The following is a 21,951-nucleotide window of genomic DNA, read 5'->3' as shown; positions in this document are numbered from 1 at the left end:
AAAGCAATAATCATGAAAACAATCTGTTACTGGCTAAAAAAAAAAGAGTGGTAGATCAATGGAATAGATTAGGTATACAATACTCAGTATCAGATGACCATAGTAATCTAGTGTTTGATAAACCCATAGATTCAAGCTTTTGGGACCAGAACTCACTATTTGACAGAAACTGCTGAGAAAATTGGAAAGTATTTTGCCAGAAATTTGGTATAGACCAACATCTCACATCTCATATCAAGATAAGGTCAAAATGGGTACATGATTTAAACATAAAGGGGGATACCATAAGCAAATTAGGAAAGCATGGAAAAGTCTGCCTGTAAGAGCGATGGATAAGGGAAGAGTTTAGAACTGGACAAGAGACAGAGAGCTTAATGAATAATTTTGATTATATTAAATTGCAAAGATTTGGGCAAATGCAGCCAAGATTAGAAGAAAAGTAGAAGACTAGGGGGAAATTTTACAGTAAGTTTCTCTGATAAAGGTCTAATTTCTCAAATATATAGCGAACTGAGTCAAATTTATAAGAATATAAGTCATTCCCCAATTGGTAAATCGTCAAAGGGTACAAACAGACAGTTTTCAGACAAAGAAATTAAAGCTATTTATAGTCATGGAAAAATTACTCTAAATCACTACTGATTAGAGAAGTGCAAATTAAAACAACTCTGAGGTACCATCTAACACCTGTCAGATTGTCTAATATGACAGAAAAAGAAATATTGGGGGGGATGTGGGAAAGTTGGGACACTAATGCATTGTTGATGGAGTTGTGAACTGGTCCAACTATTGTGGAGGACAATTTGGAACTATGCCTAAAAGACTATAAAACTGTGCATGTCCTTTGACCCAACAATACCACTACTAAGTCTGTATCCCAAAGAGATTTTTAAAAAAGGAAAAGTATCTATTTGTACAAAAATATTTACGTCAGCTCTTTTTGTGGTAGCTAAGAATTGGAAATTGAGGGGATGGCCATCAGTTGGAGAACAGCTGAACAAATTGGGTGATACATGTACTATAGGAAATGATGAGAAGGATCCTTTCAGAAAAACCTGAAAAGACTTACATGAACTGATACAAAGTGAAGTAAGCAGAACCAGGAGAACATTGTATACAGTAGCAATGACAATTTCTGAATGACTTAGCTATTCTCAATAATATAATGATCTAAGAAAGTGTTGAAGACTTATGATGAAGGACTTATAATGAAAATGCTGTCCACCTCCAGAGAAAGAACTACTGGAGTCTGAATGCAAAGTGGAGCACACTTTTTTTGACTCTATTTTTCTTGGCTTTTTTTTTTTTTGGTCTGTGTTTTCTTTCACAACACGACTAATATGGAAATGTATTTTGTATGACTGCACATGTCTAACCTACATAAAATTGCTTGCCTTCTCAATAGGGGGAAAGGGAGGGAGGAAAAGAATTTGGAACTCAAAATTTTTAAAAATGAATATTAAAAATTGTTTTTACCTATAATTGGAAAAATAAAATATTTTAAAAATAATAAAATTATTACAGTTTGAAGGCACTGGAAGATACTACAGACCACCTTATTAACTGTCATTACATATAAAATGAGTGGTTTGTATTAATCTCTAAGGACTCATCTAGTTTCTGATACGATATGTCTACAGACACATAAATCTGAAGTTGTTTTTGACCCATTTAGGTAGGGGACAGGATCATAGAGAATTGATGGATGGAATAATGAAGACAAGTATTAGAAGTTCAGACAGTATTAGAAGTAAAACTTTTAGCCAATTGACCTGCCATTTGCCAGGAACCTTTGAAGTATTTCTGCTTTGTACTTCTGCAATTTCATCACAGAAAATTGCACTTTTGTTCTGACAGAGAAAAATGAGGATTGCTTTAGTTATATCCTAAAAAGTTTTGCTATGTTGTTTCATTATCACTTATATAACTATTTATTGTTTCCATGATTTGTTCTTTAATCTAATCATTTTTGAGAATGTGGTATCTTAATCTTCCATTTCTTTTGTTCATATTTCCCTTTATTTCTTATTCATTTATTGTATCATATATTTCTGTAAAGAGTGTATTTATTGCACTTTTATTGTCTTTTAAATTTTGTTTGATTCCCTCAGGCTCTAGCCCATGATTATTCTTGGTAAAGTGTTATATAATGCAGAAGTGTGTGTATTCTTTAATATTCCCATTCAGAAGTTGCTATAGGTCTGATAGAGAAAAATGATTCAGGTTTTGGGCTGGCTTTATTTTGTAAAGAGCTGAAGATAACTTTAGATTTATATTTCTAATCCCTGCCTCTTTAAATCTAATTAAATAGGAAGCACAAAACCATTTCAATTAATCAGAGATTCAGTAGCCTGAAACCTCAACCAGGCAGGTGTTTTTTTTTCTCCTCTTCAGTCCAATCCAGGGCTCCTGACTTTGCATGAATTTGGGCTCATGGAAGCATTCTTGTGAGATAGGAAGGGATGAGGGCCAGCACAAGGTTTAGTTCTCCTATGGGAAAAGAATGTTTCTGTGAGAAATCAAGGAATTATGAAAGGATTGATGGTGCGGGGTAAGGGAGGCCTACATTGATATAGAGAAATGGAAGTACTTCTAGAAGTGCTTAAGCCAAATAGTATCAACCCTTTTTTTTTCTGAGGGTCATAAATCCGTATTTATTATTTAAGTTTAAGAACAAGTCATGGAGGGCGTGGGGGGCACATTCAGAACAATTAGTCAAATATGGAGCCCTAAGAGAGGGGTAGGAGGGAAGAGATAGGGAGACCAGAGTCTCTCATCTGTGTCTGCTCTAGATGGGCTTGATCCTGATTCCTGAACCTTGGTCTAGGGCACACAATGAAGCACACAATAAGATGAAGTTCCAGGGGATACAGGTTTAGGAAAACATCAAGGGGTGGCCAAAGTTACATATCCAACCGGAAGTGAGGGCTAGATTCTCCTTGGATCAGCAGCACTGCTTCCTTTTATGGAATTGAAGCATAGAAGTTTGATAAATCCCATTCCACTCACTTCAGCTATTGTGAAACATTCTTGTAGTTACGGTCTTTGTACTAATGAATTCTTTCATCACCTCTCTAACTTTTAGTTCTTTCCTTCTAGTTTCTTTGAATATGCATCCAACTTGTAGGCTGCCTGCTCTAGAGCTGCTCCTTGCTCCTCAATTAAAGTGATCTGATCCAGATAAGGCTGAAGCACTGCATATTTCTAGTTTGGCCTTTCGATTTCTACTTATGTTTACTGCAGTATCTTTCATTTCTAGATATTTCAAGCTTATCAGTTTGTTTATATTTTCCAGAAATTTATAGTCTTCACTGGTGACTGTCAGCTCGCTTGTCAGGTACATGGCCATTTTGGAGAATATATCCTGGCACAGCCTCATAATGCCTGCCTTCACCACTGTATTGTCTAGGCTGGGGAAGGGAGGAAGGAGAAAGGATGAAGAAAAAGATGGAGATGGCCATCTGAGTTGAGAAGATGGAGAACTGAGGGCTTAAGGAGACAGGTAAAGCTGATAGAGTGTCATAGCAGAAAGCTCAAGGACTAGGGAATTAGGACAACTGATTCAAAGCCCAGCTCTGCCAAAAGATAGCTAGGTTATCTTAGGCAAATCATGCTTTCATTCACTTCTCTGAACCTCAGTTCTCTAGCCTGTAAAAAGAGGAAGACTAGATAATCCCTTCCACCTCCAACATTCTATGAATCTATCTGAGCTCCTGGGAGAAGACTTCTATTAGCAAAGTTAGGTCTCATGAATCTATAGTGGGACAGAGGAGTTGTACCTCACAGCCCTCACCCCCCACCCCAAAAAAGCTCCCTGGCAAAGTACAGAAGTGGAAAGAGAAAATGGTGGGTGGGAGAGAGCCCAGGCAAGAAGTTGGAGGTGAGAGAAATGTATACAAAATGAGAAACTTTATGACTTTATATAGTTTACTAAATTTTACACTGAAGTCTCCTTCCCCAATGCCCAATCCTTGCGCAACTACTCATGCCTTCTAAGGAAAATCTGGCTCTCTGACAACTCAAGAGTGATAAATCCAGCTGTCCAAAGTTTCTTTCAACACAGATCTGCAGCGTGTCAGAGGATAAAGTAAGTAGGATCTGAAGGTAAGTACTAAGAGAGATTTTTATAGCTTTCCAGGGGTTGGCAAATAGATCTTAGAGACTTTCAGCACTGCCATTTATCTCTCTGAAACAATAGAAACCTCTACCAAGAATGAGAGGAGAAAACAGATCGAACATAGTCTGGTAATGTTTGTTGTTATAGATAATTTTGTATCTTTCTCAGATTCGATCCATTTCAATTCAATTAAGCAACTATTTACTAAGTATCTGCTAGGGGAAATGGGCTATGCATTCATTCCAGGGATTCTTTACCTTTTTTGTATCTTTGGCAGTCTGCTGAAGCCTTTGGATCCCTTCCCAAAATGATGGGGAAAATTCATAAATGAAGAAAATTCTAAATTTTAATTGAAGATTAGTGAAAATAAGGATGTCATGTTTTTCCCATCCAGGTTCTGAGAACTCCCCTTCCTCCTCCCCAAAATCTATCCACTAACCTTGCTGATTTATATAGAACTTTGGGAGAGAACAATCTTGGACAGAAATTATCATCTGGAAAACTTGTCCTGTGAGATTCCTTATTGTTGTTGAGATTTCATTAGCAAGTTAAATACAATCACAGTAAAACTACTGTCACATTCTGAGTATACTAGTGATATAGTAAATAGTCAGTATTGCACACAGAGATTTGAAACAGCAACAAAGAAGGAGAAAGCAATAGTCTCACTTCCTTGGCTGGGATAAGCGTGCTTCTAATAGGTGACGAATGAGTAATGGAAGAGAGAGCACAAAGGAAACAGAAGGGCGAGACAAAGAAAAGAGTTTAATGAGAAAATTATGAAATGATTTCTTAAAAGACTGCCGTGGAAAGACCAGTTAAATACAGCATCACTGGGCTTTACCTCTAAGGTGATGGTCTTTCCTGTCAGGGTCTTCACAAAGATCTGCATGTCACCTCTAAGATGCTGGACCAGATGGAAGGTGGATTCTTTCTGGATTTTGTAGTCAGACAGGGTGTGACCATCTTCCAGCTGCTTGCCTGAAAAGATGAGCTTCTGCAGCTCAGGAGGGATACCCTCTTTGCCTTAAATTTTGTGGAGACAGGAGGAGTTTCTGCTATTAAACATTTTATTCCCAGATCAGCTGTGATGATATTTATTGATGAGAATCATGTGAAATGGAAACCCTTTAATTCCTCAAACTAAAGGTAGAGGGGAAACGCATAATGGAGGAAAATTTCTGAATGAATGAGTTTTGTTCCTAAGCAGCTTTGGTGTGGCTGAAAATAACACTAGATTTGGAGTTATAGAATATGGATTTGAATTCTGATTTTACTACTTACTTTCTGTGCCAATTAGGCAAGTCAATTCCCATCCCTGGGACTTTAAGGAGCATATTATATAGTATTTGGGAAGTAAAGGGTACAGAAAGCATTTTCCACCTGATCCAGTCCTAGGAAGAAACTTTTTTCTTTTGGTTTTTGCTTTTTTTTTTTTAATACATTTTTGATGCCTCTTATTTTTCATATCATAGTCATTTCAACCTCTCCTTCCAGCTCCCCTTGACATATCGCCTTCCTTTCTTGTATTATAAGTACCCGAGATCAGGGAGCATATTTACATCCCAACATTTATCACAGTGCCTGGCATATAATGAGTACTTAATAAATGCCTCTTCTAGCTAGCTAGTAGCTAACTAGTAAAGAGTCATTCAGTAAGGGTCCAAGGAAAAAGAGACAAGTAATGGTAACTAGTGACTCTCTCCTAAGGGACCCTAATAGTCATTTATCGACCTAGTGTTCTTCTGTTTTCCTGGAAAGAATCCAAAGTATGGAAGAGAACCTCCCCAAACTTGTCAAACTACTCTCTATTTCTGGTGATTCACGTGGGCACAAGTTATGATGGAAAGAAGAAATCTTTAAAAAGCAATGTCAAACATCATGAAATCTTGGGCAAGACTTTTAGCTCACAAGCGGTATTTTCAACATTGCTGTCAGTCAAAGGCAAGGGCATCTGAAGACAAAAGTAAATTCAGAAAGTAAACATTAGGCTAAACCATTAGGCAGTGCCAGGTACTTCAGAAGCAACAGCTTTTTTTTTTTCCAGTCATCAGTATCAATAGCTGTGGCTGCTGAGGAAGCACCAGTTGGTTGGTGGCTGTTGGTCAATAGTTGGTGGTTGGTCTGACACCCCTGGTACATACTGCCCCTCGTCTCTCCCACAAGGTGACCTTGCTGCTTCAACTAGGTGGAAAGCATTCATGTGAAAACAAATGGAAGGAGAAATAAATCAATTAAGCATTTACATGTTGAGTGCCTGCCATGTGCCAAAGCACTTGGTATACGAAGTCAAAAATTCCTTTCCTCAGGGAACTTATAGTCTATTAGGGGAGATAGCATGTACATATATGCAAAAGAGATATAGTGATTGGTTGGGGGCAGGGCCCTATCTTGGAGGGGATGATAAGGAAAGGCTTCATGTTAAAGGTGGTATTTTAACTGAGTCTTGAAGGAGACCAGGAATTCTATGTAGAAGAGATGAGGAAGAATTCCAGACAGGGGAGATAATCCATAAAAAGGTACAAAGATAGGAAATGGAATGTCATATAAGAAGAAGAACAGTAAGAAGATTTGTTTGGACTGTAGGAAGACAGGGTGAGTAATGTGTAATAAACCTGGGAAGGTAGGTTAGGGCCATATTGGCCAAGGCTTTAAATGCCAAACAGAAAAATTTATATTTGATTCTAAAAGTCATAGAAATCCACTGGAGCTCCACTTCAGGGAGTGGTATAATCAAACCTGTCCTTCAGCAAAATTATTTGGGCAATTATGCAGAAAATGTACTGGAGTGGGGATAGACGAGACAGAAACACTGATCAGAAGGCAATTACAATAATCCAGGTAATAAGGGCCTGAAAAAGGCAGTAGTTATGTCAAGTGGAGAGAAAGGGATGTATTTGAAGGATGTTGTGTAGGTAGAAACAATAAGATTTGATAACTAAATAGGACATAAGGCCTTAGTGAGAATTAGGAATTGAGAATGACCCTGAGGGCTGAATCTGGGTGATGAGGTGATGGTGACTTGGTAGAAATAAAGAAGTCTAGAAGAGAAGTGTGAGTTCGATTTTGGATGTACTGACTTTGAGACATCTATAGAACACCTAAATGTTCAACAGGCAGTTGGTGACGTAAGGCTAGAGTTCAGGAGAAACTGAAACTGTGTGTATTGATCTGGGAAGCATCGGCACAGAGATGGTATTTGAACCCACTGGAGCCGATGAGGTCATCAAATAGAGTATAGAGAGAGAAGAGGGTCTAAGACAGAGTCTTGGGGAATACCCACAAGTAAGAGACATGACATGGATGACGATATAGCAAAGGAGACTGAGAATGAGTAGTCAGACAATTGAACAACCAGAATCATGAAATCTCAGAAAGGAGATAGTATCCAGGACAAGAGGACAGCTAATAGTATCCAATGCTGCAGAGAGGTCAAGAAGGATGAGGTTTGAGAAAAGATCACATATATAGGAATTGAGAGTTCAATGGTAACTTTGAAAAGAGAGCAGTTTCAGGTGAATATCGTCATCAGAATATACAATAGCCTTCTTGAACAGAAAAAAAAATAGATGAGGAATTTAGGAAACAGATAACAAGCCTAAAATAAAAAGAAATTATATAGTATTGATGTACTTTCCCCAAGTTTTGCAGATATTCTCTGATAACCATAAGTTCTCATATAACTTCCTTATGAAACTTTTCATTTTATTTGAGAATTACTGAACTTGAGATCTAGAAAGCACAGTAAAAATGATCTCAAAGAAATTCATCCAATGTTACATATAAATATGCAAAATGACATATGTAATATATAAAAGTAACATATATATATTTATTTATTCAGAGTTATACAACTTGTTTTTTGTTAGAGTTAAGCCTCTAATCTAAGTGTCACAGAATCACCAAATCTGAGTGGTCTAACCTGTAGCTAAACAGGTATCCCCCCCAGCATCACCCTCAACAAGCCATTTAGGCTCAACCTAAACATCCCCAATAACAGGAAACTTGCTGCCTCACATTCTATTTTTGAACAGCTCTAATTTTTAAAAGCTATTTCCTTATAAGAGCCAAAATCTTTCTTTCCAAAACTTCCATCCATTTTTCTAAGTTTCTGCCTCAAGCAAGAAATGACAGCCCTTTTTCTTTGCCCTTCAGATTTTTAAATCTTCCCCAGATCATTAAGGACAAACCACAAAGCTACTAGAATTAATGGAAAACTATGGTCCAGAAAGTTAAAGTAATTTTTTTTAACATTCCCATTTCCTTCAAGTGAGTCTCATATTACACTGTGTGCAGTTCCTTCACAATCTTGATCACTGTTCTTTGGATGTCTCCTTCTTATGTTTCTGGATTCCTAGAGTCCACTGCTTCTCCAATAGGTATGCCACAGTCCCTTAGTCTCCTCCTTTCAGAGGAATGTTATTGAATCTGGAAACACCTTGCAATCTTAAGCATCTGTTTTCTTTTTTAAAATAACATTTTATTTTTAATTAGATGCAAAAATAAATTTAACATTCTTTTTTTGTTGTTTCAAGTTTCAAATTCTCCCTTCTTCCCTTCCCTCCCCTTTCCCTGAGATGGTAAATAATTTGATATACTTTATACATTTGCAGTCATTGAAAACATATTTCCATATTAGTCATGTTGTAAAAGAAAACATGGACCAAAATAAAGCCCATGAAAAAAAATAGAGAAGTGAAAAGAGTATGCTTCTATCTGCACTCAGTCTCCATCATCTTTTTTTCCTTTTTCTGGAGGCAGATGGCACTTTTAATCATGAATCCTTAGTAATTATCTTAGACCACTCTATTACTGAAAATAGTTAAGTCATTCACAATTGCGCATCATCCAATATTGCTGTTACTGGGTACAGTGTTCTGGTTCTGTGCATCTCACTCTGCATCAGTTCATATAAGTCTTTTCAGGTTTTTCAGAAAGCATCCTGCTCATCATTTTTATAGTACAACAGTATTCTATCACAATTATATACCATGACTTGTTCAGCCATTCTCCCATTGATGGGCATCCCCTCAATTTCCAATTCTTAGCCACTACAAAAAGAGCTGCTATAAATATTTTTGTACAAATAGGTTCTTTTTCCCTCTTTAAAAAAAATATCTTTGGGATACAGACCTAGTCGTGGTATTACTTTGTCAAAGGGTATGGATATTTTTGTAGCCCTTAAGCCATAGATCCAAATTGCTCTCCAGAATGGTTGGATCAATTCACAACTACACCAACTGTGCATTAGCGTACCAATTTTCCCACATCCCCTCCAACATCTGTCATTTTCCTTTTACTGTCATATCAGACAATTTGATAGGTGTGAGGTAGTACCTCAAAGTTGTTGTTTTTTTTTTAGTGAGGCAATCGGGGTTAAGTGACTTGCCCAAGGTCACACAGCTAGTACATGTCAAATGTTTGGTCTGAGGCCAGATTTGAACTCAGGTCCTCCTGACTTCAGGGCCGGTGCTCTATCCACTGCGCCACCTAGCTGCCCCCAAAGTTGTTTTAATTTGCATTTCTCTAATCAGTAGTGATTTAGAGCAGTTTTTTCATGTGATAGCTTTGATATCTTTGTCTGAAAAGTGCCTGTTCATGTCCTTTGATCATTTATCAATTGGAAAACGACTTGTACTCTTGTAAATTTGACTCCGTTCTCTATATATTTGAGAAATGAGGCCTTTATCTAAGAAATTTGCTGGAAATGCTATTTTTAAGCTTTCTGCTTTCCTTCTAATCTTGGCCACATTGGTTTTGTTTGGGTAAAAACTTTTTAATTTAACATAATCAAAATTATCCATTTTACATCTTATAATGCTTGCAGTCTCGTGTTTGGTCATAAATTCTTTTCTTATCCATAGATATAACGAGTAAACTATTTCACATTCCCCTGATTCATTTATGGAATAACCCTTTATGTCTAAATCAAAGTATTAGCTATCCACATCACTTCTCTTTAAGCTTGCTATAGAAATTGGATGTTTTCTCAAAGCATTTAATATTACTGGATATTAGTCCTGCTCCTATGTGAACAAGGTTAATTTATAATCTACATCTTTAAGCTTTACATCTTTAAGCAACTACTAAGGTTAGTACCTTACCTGTTGGTAGTTGATTCAGTTCAACAAATATAAAGCAGCTACACACACACACACACACACACACACACACACACACACACAAATAAACATTGCCTCAAGGAACATGCAACAACTACAAAGTAATTTGAGAAGGATAAGGCCAGCACTAACTAGGGGTTTTGGGGAGGATGAGGAAAGGTTTTGAGTGGGATGTGACACCTCAAATAAAGGGGGAGGAGAAAGGGAACAAACATTTATTAAGCACCTGCTATGTGCAAAGTGCTTTCCAAATATTATCTCATTTGAAATTCACAGCAACCTTATGAGGTAGGAGACAGACAGAGATTAAGTGATTTGCCTAACCAGAGTCACACACCTAGTAAAAGCCTGTGAAGGAAGTTAAAGATTCCTAAATGACAAGATGAAGAAGAGAGAATATTTTCCATATATGAAAGACAATCAATACAGAGGCACAAATATGGGAGATGGAATATGAGGAACAACTAATAGTCCAGTTTGACTGCAGCATAGAATGGATGAAAAGGTGTAATGTGAACTGTCTAGAAAGGCAGGTTGGAACCAGATTAAGTGGAGACTTACAGGCCATGTAATTTATTTCAAATACAATACAGAGCCCCTGAAAATTTCCAAGCAGGGCCAGTGACATGGTTACATAAATGCCTTAGTATAATTTTGACTGCTGTGTCTAGATGGGTTGGAGAAATTAGAAGCAGGCAGTCCAAGGGAGGGGTGATAATGGATGGAACTATGGTGGTAGCCTAGTATAGTGGAGAGAAGTGGACAGGTCACTACCATCATCATCATTCACATTTATATAGTGCTCTAAGGTTTACAATGCATTTTAAATACACTATGCTAAAGACACAGTGGAAGTAGAATAAATCGAACTTGGTAACTGCTCCAGGGGTGGGAAATGTGCGGCCAAGTTTGGATTTAGTCAAATAGCCACATTTGAGGACCTAGAGGGCCACATGTGGCCTGAAGGCCACAGGTTCCCCATCCCTGCCTTAGATGTATTGAATGTGGGGGAGGAAAGAGTTACGGATGTGAACCTGGGTAACTGAAGGATGATAGTGCCCTCAACAGAAATGACAAGTCTGGATGAAGGGTGGATCTCAGAAAAGTGTTATGAGCACTTCTTTCTACACACCTTATTTTTCATTGCCCTAAAACTACTAGAAAAGTTAATCATGCCCTTCCTTACTGCCTTCACAAGGCAAGGCAAATACTCATTGAGTGGTGGTGGTAATGATAAAAGGGGCATATGAGAAACCTAAACCCTTAACAAGGTTCTCACAAGAAAGTATGGATTACAGGGGTAGAATCCCCCCACACATCTATTGCTGAATCTGCCTTCTTATTCTGAACCAATCCCTCTTATATAACTCCTTAGCAAAATAGGAAACACTTACATTTCTGTACACAAAAAGGTATGTCAACAAACTAAGGAAATGGATTTCTACCAGCTACACCAGAACTCACTACTTTGTAGTCATACCTTATACAAGTGGGTATCACGTAGATTTCCAGGTGAACTTTTAATGTAATTAAGCACTTGCTAAAAACAAGGACCCATGCTAGATGCTGAGAATGCCAAGATACCTATGACACAGACTATGGTCTCAAGGAACTTACAGTACAATGGGACGTGGGAGGGACTAGACATAAATATTAATAATGATACAATGGAAAATGAGAAGAGCACAAAAAAGAGGTCAAGGTAAAGTCCCGTAAGAAATTTTGAGAGGGAGAAATCACTAAATTCAAGTGCTCTAAGTGAAGGTCTTGCTATGGAAAGCTCAACCTTCAATCCCTAAGCCCAAGGCTGCCCCAAGAGTTAGAAGCACTAGGTAGCAGGACTGGAAATAGGAATTCTGACACTAATTATGGGACAAATACAGTTTAGTCTAGTGGCAGCAGCATGGCATGGTGGGTAGAGTTCTAGATTCATAATCAGGACAACCTGGCTCTAAATCCCATTTTTGACACTTCCTAGAACATGGGTGAGTCACTAGAGATTAATTTATTCTGGTGATGAGGAGGACATAGTGGCTGATTTGTGTTTTGCTGTTGATAATCTACATTCTGCAAGGTGTTCATCCCCAGGCCAAGTGGAACATCGGGAAAATTTGCCTCATTATCAAGGCAAGCCCCAGCAGAGAGGGTGTGGGCGGGGGCACAAAATCCTGTGGGTTAGTAACTCAGGGGATGAGTGAAGGAGCAGGCTGATCAGATGGCATCACCTAGGGTAATGGGGGAAGAATCACATTGCCCATGATGTCATATAGCAACATCTGGGACAAAACCCCTGGGCAATCTGGACTAGTTCTGTTACTTCTGGCTCAGCTCTCCAAGACACAATCCTTCAACATGCAGATGGAAATGGCTGCTGGTTCCTTTGTCCCTAAGTAACAGTCCTTCTTTATATGTCATATGGACTGTGTTATCTCTAAGCAGATCTCCTAATCTTAACAGTGAAAGAATAATCTTGGGTATAGAATTCTAAAGCTAGGAAGGCTTTAGAGATTTCCTAGTCCATCTGTCATTTTATAAGTGAAGGAACTGAGGTGGTCCAGGAGATCAAGTGAGTAGCCCAAGGTCTCACAGTAGCCAATGTTAGTGATAACACTTACATTTTAACTTTTAGAACCTTGTTCCAGTACATGTTAGCATTAAACTCTCTGTAACTGTGTTGAACCACATAATAACCCTTAATTGCTCTCCTGCCTCCTATCTTGAAACATTATGTATACTTAACATTTTATGATGCAAGTTAATTTGATACTTGGTATGTGGTGAATCACTGAGGGCGCAGTCTTGCCTAGAAGTCTGAGTTCAGTTCAGCTTTGACCTTTTCAGGTACCTTTAAAATGTGTCAAACACCATTCATAAGCCACATACTGTGGTTAGCACATAGCAATAAATTAATAAGTGTTATTCTATCCTCTGCCAATGACCTATCTTCCAAGTCCCTCTTGCCCCATGAATCTATCTAAGCACTATCGTGTGCCTTCAAAGGTGTATGAGTCCCTTTGACCTGTCCTCTGGCTATACCTACTTTGTGGTAGCACATGGATCCTGTGCTCTTTTACCTTGTCCTCATTCAAGTTCAGTTTCTTCCTAGGTATCCTTGAATTTGGCAAGTTTCCTTGCAAGCAAGCAGTTTTCAAGTATTTTGTGGATCCTAGTTATCTTCTGCATTTTATCGTTTTTGCATTTGCCCTTGTGTGCCTCATGGGCTCCTGTGGCCACTGTCCCAGTTCCAATTTACTTCTTAATCCAGAGCCCAAAACAGCCTTCACTTCTGGTTCTCTGGCTTCTGTTAGGGCTCTCTGTCTGCCTATCACCCTTATCTGGCTCTTACTTGAACCTTGAACTCTGCTCTTGTGTCCTCCAGCCCTGATGTATGAGCTTTCATTTTATCTTACCAAGGTCCAGTTTCTAATACCACTTCTCTGTTATCTAGTCACTGTGCTGCCTTGAGTGACCTTCCTTTGCCAGCACTCCTTTATGAGTTGTCCTGCCTTAGAATATAAGTTCTTAGAGGTCAGAGACTGTCTTCCTTGCTTGTATTTGCATCTTCTTTGTTTAGCACAGTGTCTGGAATATAATAAGAACCTAACAAATTCTCTCTCTCTCTCCTTCTTTCCCCCTCTCCCTCCCCCTCACTCCCTCTCCCTTTCTCCCTCTGGCTCCCTCTTTCTCTATCTCCCTTTCCCTCTCCCCTCCCCATCTCCATCTCTATCTCCATCTCCCTCCCTCCCTCTCTCTCTCTCTTTCTCTCTCTCCCCCTCCCCTCCCCCTTCCCTCTCTCTCTGTCTCCTTTTCCTTCTCCCTCTCCCTTTCTCTCCCTCCATTTCCATCTCTCTCTCTCTCTCTCTCTCTCTCTCTCTCTCTCTCTCTCTCTCTCTCTCTCTCTCTCTCTCTCTCTTCCTGTCCCCCATCTCTCTCTCCTATCTAAAAATATAACATAGGAACTGGATTATCACAAAACCTGCTTTAGACCATGTTCTCTGAACCATGGCTTCCATGTATGCAATATCTTTTGTATACCTCTTCTGTCCCAGTTTCCTTCATCTTATCATTCACCCATGAAGAAAATACTTTTCTTATTTGTTCTCTGAGGCTCTTCTTCCTATGGCAACCTGAAAGAACTGGCTACTTTCCACAGGTCTATTGTTCAAACTCAGTCCCCATATTAAATTTAAAACTGGAAGAAACCCTAGAGATCAGTTGATAATCCCTTCATTTTACAAATGAGGAAAAGAGTCTCAAAGATATTAACTTGCCCAAGGTCACCCAGGTCCTAAGTAGAGCAGATAGGACTCAAACCCAGATCTCTCACTCCAAACCTTTCAGTCTTTTCATGACATCATATTGGTAACTATAGCACGCCCAAACCAACCTTTGATTCTACAGGAAAATGGAGCTAAGGTTGCTGCATTCCCCCTTTTAGATAATGTACCAGGCCATTATTATTTGATTTCCAGTGACCAAATAAAATTGCCCAGACATAAAGAAATCAGATGATTACATCTGATGTTGTAACCAAAGAACAATGTCTGAGTCTAGGTTCAAATTTTCCGTTTTGATTGTAAATCATGCATGGTTTTATCTCTAACTCTGCTAACTAACTCAAGACTGAGTAATTCAAGAGTAAATTCACACTGTGGGAATAGCAATAGCTTTTCTTTTGTGTATATTTTCAGGATGTCCTTGTGTATCCAGTTCTTTCCTCATGTATACATGACTGGCTACACTCTGATGTGTTCTCCTGATAGCCCTTTTGTTCTGCGACCTGATCATTAGTAGCATTATCAGTGCTTCCAGATAGATTTCCCTCAACCACACTCACCTTGCTCAGCAATAATGGAGTCAGATCTTCTTTTGTCCCTACTTATAAAATACCATGTAAAATATGGTAGAGTGGAAAGAGTTCTGGATTTGGAGCAAGAAGACTGGGTTCAAATCCTGGCCACCGTGGGCTATTTCTGTTACCTTGGACAAATCACTCTGTTTCTGGGACTCAGGTTCATTTATAAAATGAGAGGGTTGAATGAGATGACCTATTTAATATTTAAGGTACCTTCCAGATTAAAATCTATGGTTCTAAAAATGAGAGATATCACTGCATCCTAATGACTGTAGCATTTAAAGTCTAGCATAGATTCCCAAAGAGGGCAATACCAACCCCTGGGGGATACTGGAATGATCCAGGAGGGGGTGGTAGTAGCCTCAAGTGCAATTGGGGGGCATTGAATAAAAATGAGGGGGCAGTGGAAGCATAAGAAAAGAAGAGAAGAAAATTTTGAAAAACCATTCATACATGTTTTATCTGTTGTATAATAGAGTTAAGGTGGTAGTGATTACATTATTTTCCAAATAAACACACAAAATCCAAGTTATAAGCTATCAGTGGTCAAATCTGCCTATATATCTTAACATAAAGTGTTGGCAGGTGAGCATGTAGTACATTGTTGGGAAGTTCAGCATGTACTGGCAGGAATATATGAGTGTAATGACTTGTTTATAATATGAAACTGTGTGAGGTGTTTATGAACCCCCTTGTAATAATCAGTTAGAGACTTTTCTTAAGAAAGGCAAAAAGGAGTTTTATTGCTTTCTCATGAGAAAGGACATACCCCATATTTCTTAAGATGGTACCAGCAAGGGAGTGTGTGGGTGTATATCTCAGAGCAAGTTTACATAGACCTTAACTCGGGAAACGCCCCCTCCACACACACACACACACACACACACACACACACACACACACACACACACACTGGCTCTTCTTCCCATTGGCTGGGCTTTGGAGCTCACAGTCTAGGCCCAGAAACTTCTCCCCAGCACCAAGGACAAAAAGGGCGTGAAACAGGGAATGGTTTGCTTCAACAACTAGGGAGGGGGCCTGAGGAGGGATAGAATCCAGGTGAACAGAATGTGGCTCTGTCACCTGATCTCCTGACATTCTACTTTCTCAGTAAGGCAGTTTCTGAGAAAAAAAGGCGGGATCCTACACTGAGGGGGCTTCACTATTTCAGCATTCCATTCAATACTATACAGTTATATCACCCAATGTCATCAAAATTTCACTGTAGGAAAAAACCACAAATTTACAATAAATTATGAAATTTAAGACGTCATTTTAAAAAATATATATCTTTTTTGAAATGATGCAAATTTTTAAAAATCCATTAAAAGGTTAAAGGAAGTAGATTTCTAAGGGGACACTGAATAATTATTTTTTTTTTGAAAAGGGGTGGTAGGCCAAGTCAGTTTGGGAACCTCTGCTCTAGAACATAAAGCAAAAAGGATTTCTTTAAGTATCCATTGCAGTAAAAATGTATGAAATTATCCCACACTCTGAAGAGAGTTCAGTTTTTAAAAATAAATTGTACCAATTTTCTGTACTATCTGCCAGTAGACTGAACAACTTATAATTTAAAGGAGTGGTGGTGTAGTATAGTCAAAAGAATAATGGTTTGGAAGTTGGGTTCTAGTTCAGCTTCTTCCACTAATTAACTAACAATGATCTTGAGCAAGTCACTCCCTCCACCACTCTAGGCTTCAGTTTCCTCTTCTATCCAATGAGGAGTCTGGGCTGGATGAAGCTCCTTCAAACTCTAAATATCTATCATTACTTAAGAACTTAAGTTACTTAAGAATTTAAGAATTCTGCCCTACTAGGTGGGCTGTGGTTGCCAGCTGACAAAGGTTAAACATTCCAAGGGCAATTAGGGTTGCTTACATTTTTCTTGGAGGAAGGATAACCTTGGAGTCAGGAATACTCAGGTTCTACTTCTGACATTTATTAGCTATATAACCATGGACGCAACAACCATTTGTCCTGGATGTGGTGTGCTCATCCACTCCCCAAGGGCCCAACTCAGCATCCTCATAACTTTCTGGACCAAAATGCCCCAACTTAGCTACCACTTTTCTATATATGTTGTTCCCCTTCACTAAAGGCCCACATTGAAATGTAAGTTGCTTAAGGGAAGGGACTGTCTTTGCTTTTATATTTACATACCCAGAACTTAGCAGAGTGTTTGGTGCACAGTAAGCACTTAAGAAATGCTTTTCATTCATTTGTTTATTTGTATTAACTTCTCAGTACCTATGTAATTCTCTAAGACTATAAACTACAGGTGGAACAGAAGTGTTAATCTGCATTAGTAGAGGGAATTCCCACATCTGGATTTACAAGGATTTAGTTAGAGATCCATACCAAAACTTTTAAATGAGTAAGGTTTTCCTATAGGCAAGTTGTTACTTAGTTGCTTGAGAATATCGCTTTGTCTTGCCTTAAGTTAAAGGTAAAACAACTTTCAGCATATTATTAAAACCCAAGGAAGCCAATGTTGATGTTGCATTTTCTGCATAGAATTAATTTGGCAACCTTGCCATAGATGTCATTGCTTTTAGAACCAGAAAGGATCTCAAGAGGCCATTTTGTCCAGGCTCCTGGCTTCCGACAGGTAACTAGATGATACAGAAACCAAAAGCATAGATATCGGGGGCCACTTTGATTCTAAAATTGTGGATCATGTTTTGAAGTCAGAAGCTCCTACAGACACCTAGAAAAATAGGGTGTACTCTCAGATCAATCTTCTTTACAAATATTCAGCCTAGACCTTAACTGAATTACTATACCATCATAATCTTATGACTTTAAATCAACTGACTACTGCTCTTGGGTGAGTACAAGTGAAGTCACAATAGATGGGATTATCTGGGGAAGGGAAGGAGAAGAAACAGTACAATTACCTTCTCCCAGATTTACCACCCCAGCAGGCAGGTTGGATCAGAACACACATTGAAAAAAAAATAATGATCAAGAAAAGTCTTCAGTAGACCCACAAAAATGCTGCTGTTCTTCTCCCTCATACATCTAAGTGTCAACAATTTTAACTTAAGGCAACAGAGTTGAGGCCAGTCTTATATTCACTAGTGATAGCAGCTACCCTCCCTTCACTTTAAATATATTAGCTAAACACCACTTCTGTGTGCTGAAATGACTTCATAACTGATTACTCATAGCTCATGGGCTACATTGAGCTCCCTTAGTTTCTTGGTTAACATTTGCTTCCAAAGCATTGCTTGGGAGTGGGAGCAAAATATGGTGCTTTCTTCTCTCAATGTGTTCAGACCATACAACATCACTGAGAGTTTACTATGGGCCAACCACTGTGCTAGCACTTGTAAGCAATATGAAAGAAGTAGTAGACATTGTTCTTGTCCCAAAGGAATTAATATTCTGATTGGGAAGGAAAGATCAGTGAACAAGAATTAATTAGAAAAGAATATAGGACAATCTATAATTAAATGCATGCTTATATTGATATGATATCATATAATTACGCTTAAGATTACATAGCTGCAGGTAAGTGCTGGAAGACTGAATTGAGAGAGGAGAGAGAGCTCAGTGTTGGAATAGTACTAGGGAATAGGGCTTACAGAAGGGAAGACCTTGCAGAAACTCAGTTATTAAAGTACTCTCAATTTCAAAGGTTCAAAGCAAATCTAAAAATCTGTTATCAGGTTCAAATTGCTATCAGATGCTTATTCTCTTATAGAAAGGAGATTCCTAAACTGTGAACTAAGGCCTCGTGAGGAAGCTGCAGTTATTGAAAAGGATTAATCTCATTAAGCAGGCATAGCTTTATAGAATGAATAAATAATATGCCTTGCATATTATGATTTTTCAAATGTGTGTAGCTCCTGTTGTGATGAATGAAATGCATATTCTTCTAAAAACTTTACAGAATTCCTACTGCCTTTTTTCATTATGTACTTTCTTCTTCAACAGATTTAAGTAATATAACTTACATGATGTGGGGTGGGGTTCAATAATTTTTCTGACATTTAAAAAGGGTCCTCATACTCAAAAAGGCTGGGAGCCCCAGCCATAGAACCTTTCTTTTGTGTATCACTGAGAGCTTCCTGTCCTCAAATAAGAAATATGGCCCTTGTGTGCTAATATATCTATTTTTCTAAAAGGATTTTTTTCCCTTCCAGAAGCCAAGCTTCTAGATGTTGACACATAGAAAAATGTGGCCAGATCTATCTTTTATCAGTATGTCTTTATATTTTGTGTTTGAAGGTTATGATTCACCTTGAGTCATTCTAGCTTAATATATCTTCTTCCTATTATGTTAAGGTAACAGAGATGAAAGAATGTCTTGGCCCAGAATCCTGCCCATGAATTTGTAGATGCAGCTCCTGAGAAATGTTGGGTAAATGTGAAGGAAAGCACTAGCACCATTATTTACCCAGAACTGGGTGAATAAGGAATGTTGACCTGAAAGTTGGGTTAAAGAAGCAACAAACTAGGTGATAAATAAATTCATACTCTTTGTTCCCTTAAGTTAGTGACATGTACATGGAGTCAGAGTTTTAATTAAGACTCACTTAATTTGAAGTAGATAATTTATATTCTTAGAGCAATCCCAACTCAGCATGTCTGTGTCACTCAAAAAATATATATATAAATATATATATATATATATATATATATATATATATAGCTTCCATATGTTTTTAATAATAGCATGAGAAGGACAGTTTCCTAGTTGAATAGGTTGTAAATACAATAAGACAAGAGAAGTAACAAAGTGTCAATTGAAATTACAGTCCCAGGATATCTGTGTTTCCCCTGCATAGTATATGTCCATAGGATACCAAGATAAGAAAAGTCCTGCTATTCAAGACAGTATCTGGTCCCAGGAGTTCTGTCCTTAGTAATAACAAATGGGAAGAATGCTAGTCAGCTTCATCTGGTCTTGTAGTTGCTGACACAGGAAGAGGCATTTTTAGTTCACTCAGAGAGCAGAGTATGCGAAGCATTATGGTAGATTAAGCCCAGAGTGGTCCAAAATGTCTTTTCTGATTGGCCAATCCAGGTTTTAGGCCTTTCTCAGGTGTTGGGATTAAAAACGGTTTGGGGAGGTATGGTGTTGTTGGAGATAGTACTAAATAGGGAAGCAGGTTATGTTACCTCCCAATCATGGGATGTTTTTTTTTTTGGTGAGACAATTGGGGTTAAGTGACTTACCCAATGTCACACAGCTAGAAGGTATCAAGTGTCTGAGGCCAAATTTGAACTCTGGTCCTCCTGACTCCTGGGCCAGAGCTTTATCCACTGCACCACCTAGCTACCCCTCCACCCATGGGATTTTGAGCAGTCTCTTTATTTCTCTTGAGTTTCAATTTCTTCTTCCATTATACTATTTGCACTAGGTACCTCAGAAGGCTACTGTGAGGACAGTGTTTCATAAGCCATAAAATACTCTTTAAATATGAGCTATTACTAATGTCGCTGGGAGGAAGGATGAAGAGAGCCAAGATGTAACTAGGATGAGGCAATGGAAATTTGCCTCAGGGTGTGAAATTTGTAGGGTGCTGATAGCCCTTACACTCCAGCAGAGTAGAAACAAATTTAGTACCTAATTATCAAGAATAATTACTAAAATAGGAAGCTAACAGGTGGTACTTCCTCCCCCTGATCCTAGTAGTGGCCTCAGAGTATCCTGGGCCCTAAAAGTCTTCAAGAGTTGCCTAAGAAACTAACAAGTTAATACTTGGAATATGTACTAAATGGAGTTCTTGCGAAGAATTGTTTTGTTCACCTTAAGACACTATAGAAATGTTAGCTAATGTTGTGGTTGCTACTACTACTACTAATAATAATAACCATATGACACTTATTCTTTCTGAAACTGAGTTTCCTCATTTATCAAATGGTTACAAATAATGCATTCCCTACCTACCTCACAGGGTTGGTATGAAGATCAGCTGAGGTGGTCTCTCTGTCTTAAGTGTCTCCCTTTTCCTCTATATAATTGCCAAAGTGAGATTCCTAAAGCGCTTGCCAGTCTCCTGATCAATAAACTCCAGAGGCTTCCTGTTATCTTAGAACCAAATATAACTTGCTCTGTCATTTAAAGCCCTTCACAGCCTGGCTCCACCCTACCTTTCCAGGCTTATTATGCTCTGTAGTCTGGCCAAAGTGGCTTCCTTGCAGTTCCTCACACACAATATTCTATCCCTTATCTCCATTTCGCTGCTCAGGCTGTTGCTACATGCCTGGAATGCACTCCTCTGAACTTGACCTCTTAGAAAACCTAATTCTCTTTCAAAGAGCATCCCAAATGTCACCTCCTGCATGAGGACTTTGCTGATTTTTCCAGCTGCTAATGCCTGTCCCTCAAAATAATCTTATATTTGTTCTGTATATACTTGTTTGAGTATATGTTGTCTTCCCTGATTGTCATTGAAAGGATGTTGCCAGGGGCAGCTAGGTGGCACAATGAATAGAGCTCTGGCTTTGGAGGCAGGAGGACCCGAGTTCAAATCCAGCCTTAGACACCTAACCCTTACTAGCTGTGTGACCCTGGGCAAGTCACTTAACCCCTATCGCCTCACCAAAAAAAAAAAAAAGAAAGGATGTTGCCTCAGACAAACTGAGGTCTGGGATTAGAAAGGTCAAGGTAGCCCACTGCATCTTGGGCCATCATCTTGATGTTTGTCTTACACTGGACCCTAATGACTCTGGAAAAGAGTGAGGCTAACCACTTTGCCTAGCTCTACCTCTCTGAAATCCAAATTATGGGCAAGTCAAGGCCTCATGCTCCATCGCTAGTGATGTCCTTGGTCCTCTTCAAGAACCGAGGACACACAACAGCAAAGGGTCCCATATGAGGTGGCTACAAAGAGTAAAGTACTTTC

The 21,951-nt window shown here is 38.7% G+C and overlaps 1 protein-coding gene across 3 annotated transcripts in view; it reads left to right on the top strand.

Annotated features, from left to right (window-relative positions):
• Nucleotides 1-4,060: 4,060 nt before the first annotated feature.
• IL33 (interleukin 33) overlaps nucleotides 4,061-21,951 on the top strand; it is a 53,985-nt gene continuing 36,094 nt past the window's right edge. The window contains exon 1 of one of the 3 annotated variants that reach the window (XM_021006346.2): nucleotides 4,061-4,104. The gene's annotated coding sequence lies outside the window, so the exon portion shown is untranslated. Of the gene's footprint in view, nucleotides 4,105-19,428; nucleotides 19,558-21,951 lie in introns of those variants that run through there. The other 2 variants (XM_078152504.1, XM_021006348.2) reach the window with 2 other exon arrangements.

Source organism: Phascolarctos cinereus, unplaced genomic scaffold, assembly GCF_003287225.1.
Source record: "Phascolarctos cinereus isolate Bilbo 61053 unplaced genomic scaffold, phaCin_HiC Scaffold_4;HRSCAF=312, whole genome shotgun sequence".
In the NCBI taxonomy this organism is placed as follows: domain Eukaryota; kingdom Metazoa; phylum Chordata; class Mammalia; order Diprotodontia; family Phascolarctidae; genus Phascolarctos; species Phascolarctos cinereus.
Note: the sequence above shows the minus strand (reverse complement) of the source record. Positions and strands in the feature narration are given on the sequence as shown.